Source organism: Palaemon carinicauda, chromosome 25, assembly GCF_036898095.1.
Source record: "Palaemon carinicauda isolate YSFRI2023 chromosome 25, ASM3689809v2, whole genome shotgun sequence".
Taxonomy (NCBI): domain Eukaryota; kingdom Metazoa; phylum Arthropoda; class Malacostraca; order Decapoda; family Palaemonidae; genus Palaemon; species Palaemon carinicauda.
In genome coordinates, this window is record NC_090749.1 from 36178923 (window position 1) to 36183922 (window position 5000).

A 5000-nucleotide genomic window follows, 5' to 3' on the forward strand; every position below is an offset into this window, starting at 1 on the left:
TGAATGAATAGAAAATATATATTAGGTACTGACAGAGAGAAGCAGACGATGGACGGTTTGAGATAGTAGTTCCTTTGGGTGAGGAGGGGGGAATACGCCAACAACTCCCCCCCCCCCCTCCCCCCGTGCCACCACTAAAACGTACACCTTGATGGCCCTCCTCGATGGACTCGGAAAGACTTAATTGCTACACCGGATGATGCTTTAGTGTCACCAGCGCACGATACAGTCAAGAAGGGACGATATATTCCGTCGATATCCTTAAGGATAGCATCCTTACGTCTTTTGCTACTTGATATCCTGAAAGCATGGCAGCGGCCCTGGCACGTTGGTTCTTACTGAATTTATACAAGAGTCATTACTCCTTCGATGGTTCTCGTGAGCCTTTGGTAGAGAGAGAAGCAATACTGCTTTTCCCATCGGTCTAGGTCTATTGGGTTCGGTTTGCACTTGGGTGGGTGGGAAATTTGGGTTTGGTCAGGCAATGGGTATGGGTTTGAGGATGACCTATGTATTCTAGACTTTAACACTTGATTGCTATAATTATTATTATTACTAGCTAAGCTACAACCCTAGTTGAAAAAGCTGGATGCTATAGGCTAAGGGGCTCCAACAGGGAAAAATAGCCTATTGAGGAAAGGAAATAAATAAACTACAAATGAAGAAATTAACAATTAAAATAACATATTTTAAGAATAGTATTGACGTTAGAATAGAGCTTTTATAAACATACTATGAACAGAGATACACACTTTTCAGCTTCTTCACCATGAAAAAATTTGCTGGAGGTTTGAACTTCTAGAGTAGACAAATAATATTGGCTCTGGTCAATGCATAAGTTTAGTCTGTATGTAGTGTGGTTACCTATAATCGTGTCCGACCAATTGTTGGATGGTTGCTTTCAAATTAATATCAGTTAATAATATCCTTGCTTCAGTCAGTGGTGTTTTGTAATCAAATGTTTACCTTACATTTGCATTGTCAGTACATATCCCTGACTGTTTGCAGGCCACAAGCTTAGGCCAAGCTTATTGGTTGACCTTCAGCTTAATCTGAATTTCAAGAGAAACAACACTGGCATCATGAATCCAGAATTTGATGGAGAGATAATTCCGAGAATTATTTTCCGCGGAGCCAAAATTTGAAAGAGATTCCTATTAACAGGAATTCGTTAAGGAAACATTATTCTGATAACAGGGATTATTGGAAAATCATTATTCTTTGATCAGAAATTTGTGGGAGAGACATTATTCCTGTAACTGTCAGTAGCCCCTTGTCATCGGACGTCCTGCTGAGTTTGTGATTAAAGGTGGATAGATAAGGACATTTTGATGAGAGAGAGAGAGAGAGAGAGAGAGAGAGAGAGAGAGAGAGAGAGAGAGAGAGAGAGAGAGAGAGAGAGAGTTGAAAAGCTTGAAGGTACTCTCAGGCACACTTGTCTATCCGTTTCTTATTCCCTTTCCTCAGTGGGTTCTTTTTTTCTGTTGGAGACCTTAGCCTTATAGCAACCTGCTTTTTCAGCTAGGCGTATAGCTTAGCTAATAATAATAATAATAATAATAATAATAATAATAATAATAATAATAATAATAATAATAATACCTCAACGATGTAAAGAAATTGCAATAGTTCAATATACCAGACGGTTAAAATAGACACTTCATTTATATAGACGGTAAAAAAATTGAGAAATTAATGAGGAATACATCGTTACGAATATAGCCTTAATCCCCGTCACGCTCCCTACAGGGCCCTACAGAATGGCAAATCCGTTAATTGATGGCATGGCAGCAATGAACAATTTCAACGGCGAGAGAGACACATTATTGCAGCAGATATTGGGCCAATGAAACATACCCATTCGCTGATTAAGAAAGGTACTTTAATTTTTAATTCGCGTCATGCTCGCTGCAGGGCCCATCATAAGCGATGCCATCCATTAATGGAAGCAATAATAGTGAAGATTTTGCCGTACCATTAGAGCGTTACGCTCCATGAAGGGCCTCCTCAGTCAGCTGATGATGATAATGATGATGATGATGCTGGAGGGAGGACTGGAATATACACGATTCATTATTTGCCGCTTACGGCTTCTCGTTTTCTTTAAGGGCTTAGGTGGGTTGGGGTGACAGTTACATTATTATTATTATTATTATTATTATTATTATTATTATTATTATTATATTATTATTAGTGTACGCAACCGGTAAAGAATAACGGCTAAATATTCAGATAAATATACTCACACGCGTATACAGATTCAACCCTTCTCACCCCCTCCCCCTTTCCTCACTACCACACTGCAGTTTCTGCAATTTGTGAGAGATTGCGGTTTCCGACTTTAGCTTTCGGGATATTGCCTCTCGCTAGAGTATGACTACTTCCTCTCCCCTACCGGAGAGATAGGGAGAGACCAAGTAGTTATACGTTTAGCAGTGCCGCTCAACGTGACTAGAGAAATATATACTTATTTACATATATAGTCTTACAATTGCTCTTTATTATATAGGGGAAATATGTATTATTATTATTATTATTATTATTATTATTATTATTATTATTATTATTATTATTATTATTATTATTGCTTGTATTAATGAGAGCTTATTGAGGAGTAGCAAAAGAAAAGAGATCATCTTTTTCACGAATTGATAGAGCACCAATTGTTTAAAAGTTTAAAGGCCGCTCATGAATGACAGAGGCAAGGGACAGTGACATTGTCCTAGCAAGCAGGACGATACCATAGAGACTGATCATATATACATATGATCAGGATCTAAGCTCCTTCTCCACCCAAACTAGGACCAAGGAGGGCCAGGCAATGGCTGCTGATGACTCTGCAGATAGACCTATAAGCTTCCCAACTCCCCCACCCCCCTGCTGTGAGATTCCAGCGAACAAAGTAACTAAAGAGTTTGAGCAGGACTCGAATACCCAGTCTGGCGTTCACCAGTCAGGGACGTTACCACATTGGCCAACACTATATAAGGGTCAATATTACCATTGCGGAGTTGAATAGACGATATTGATATTTGTATTTACACTTACATAGACTCCAATGAATAATGTACTTTTTTGTATTTCCAATATATAAGCATTGATCATTATCTCTCTCTCTCTCTCTCTCTCTCTCTCTCTCTCTCTCTCTCTCTCTCTCCTGTTCCATGAATTATTCTATTAATTTTTAACCCTCTCTCTCTCTCTCTCTCTCTCTCTCTCTCTCTCTCTCTCTCTCTCTCTCTCTCTCTCTCTCTCTCCTAGCAATTTAAGCTAACCTACCTTTTTTTTCCATCAACACAGGTGAACCCCTTCCTAACGTGACCTGGTGGTCAGGGTCAACCCTTCTAGATTCAGAAGCCGAAGAGAGGCAGGTCATGACCCCTGTTCTGGCCACAGCACTCCCAACAGTCCCGCGATGCCCTACGTGACCAATACCCTGCATATCGAGGCTTTGACCAAAGGGCATCTTGCCCAAAACCTGACCTGCGTGGCTGCCAATACCCCAGTTCTGAGACCCCTGATGGCTTCTGTGTTCCTCAGGCAGACAGGTTAGTTTGGTTTTATTTCTTACATTGCAGTATTTTTTATTTGGTTTCATTGCAGTTTCCGAGTTTACCTTTCGCTGTACTGCCTCTCGCTAGAGTATGACTACTCCCTCCCCCCCTACCCGAGATATGTATATATGAGTATGTGTATGTGAAAGAGCTTCAATTTGTGCTGATATCTGAAGGGTGGACAAGACATTTTGCTCTATTTTCTTAGGCCTAATAATTTCTTTGTTGAAAATGTGTTGTAATGATGTGGATGTGATGATTTATGAATGTGTACCAATATCTTCTTAAATATTAGATGACCTTGGATTAAACACTGATCGGTGAAACAAAAAATGTGGTGTTTAGAATTATTTTTGGCTGGACTATAGGAAAACAGTAATTAGCTTGTATAGAAATCGAAATACTTTACCTTGCTTGCACCATTTATACTTTTAAAGAGGCGTTTAGTAAATAGATTTACTAGTACACTGAAATACATAAATATTCTTTGATTTTAATAAAGCTTGAAGTAATTAAAGTTCTATGGTTTTATAGAAAAGTTAAGTGGTTCACCTGACTACGGTCTCTTGAGCATATCTCAGTTACGGCTTTTTAATTACCTGTGTTTATTACCTTCACAAACTTCGTTGCGAAGGTTATGTTTTGATAGGCGTATGTTTGTGATTCGCGTAACTCAAAATCCATTTGACCAAGTCTCATGAAATTCGGTGGGACTATTAGCCATAGTCTAAGGACAATTTGATTAGATTTTGGGAGTGATTTGGTCAACAGCCAAGGTCATAAAAAGGACAAAAATATCTTTTTGACATATCGTGGCCAACATTACCTGATTTGCATGAATCTAGTACCAAAATGAGAATAATCCATTTGCTCATGTTATGATATGCAACATGATATAGACAATGTTATGCGCTCTACCGAGTGCCCATTCTAGTAAGTTTATTTATCGCCTACGCCAAAATAAAAAAAAAAAAATGCGAAGGGTATGTATTCACCTCTCTCTGTTTGTTAGTATATTACCTTCGAAAAATTCGTTGTGGTTATGTTTTGCTAGGTGTATGTTTGTATGTCTGTCTGTTTGGGATTTACGTTTGTGATTCGCATATCACAAAAACTATTTGACCGAATCTCATGAAATTTGGTCGGATGACTGGCCATGATCCAAGAATAATTTGATTAGGTTAGGTAGTGATGGGATCAAAGGTCAAGGTAACGAAAAGGTCAAATCATCTTTTTGCTATATCGTGGTCAATTGTTATCCGATTTGTATGAAACTAGTGCCAAAATGGACATAATTCAATTACCTATTTTGTTATATGCAACATGAGGAGGCGAGGGTATGCGTTCTACCAAATGTCCATTCTAGTTTATTTCTTTATTTTATTATTTATTACCGATTTTGACCAAACTTATTAGTCATGTGAGGATGAATCTATAACATTTTGG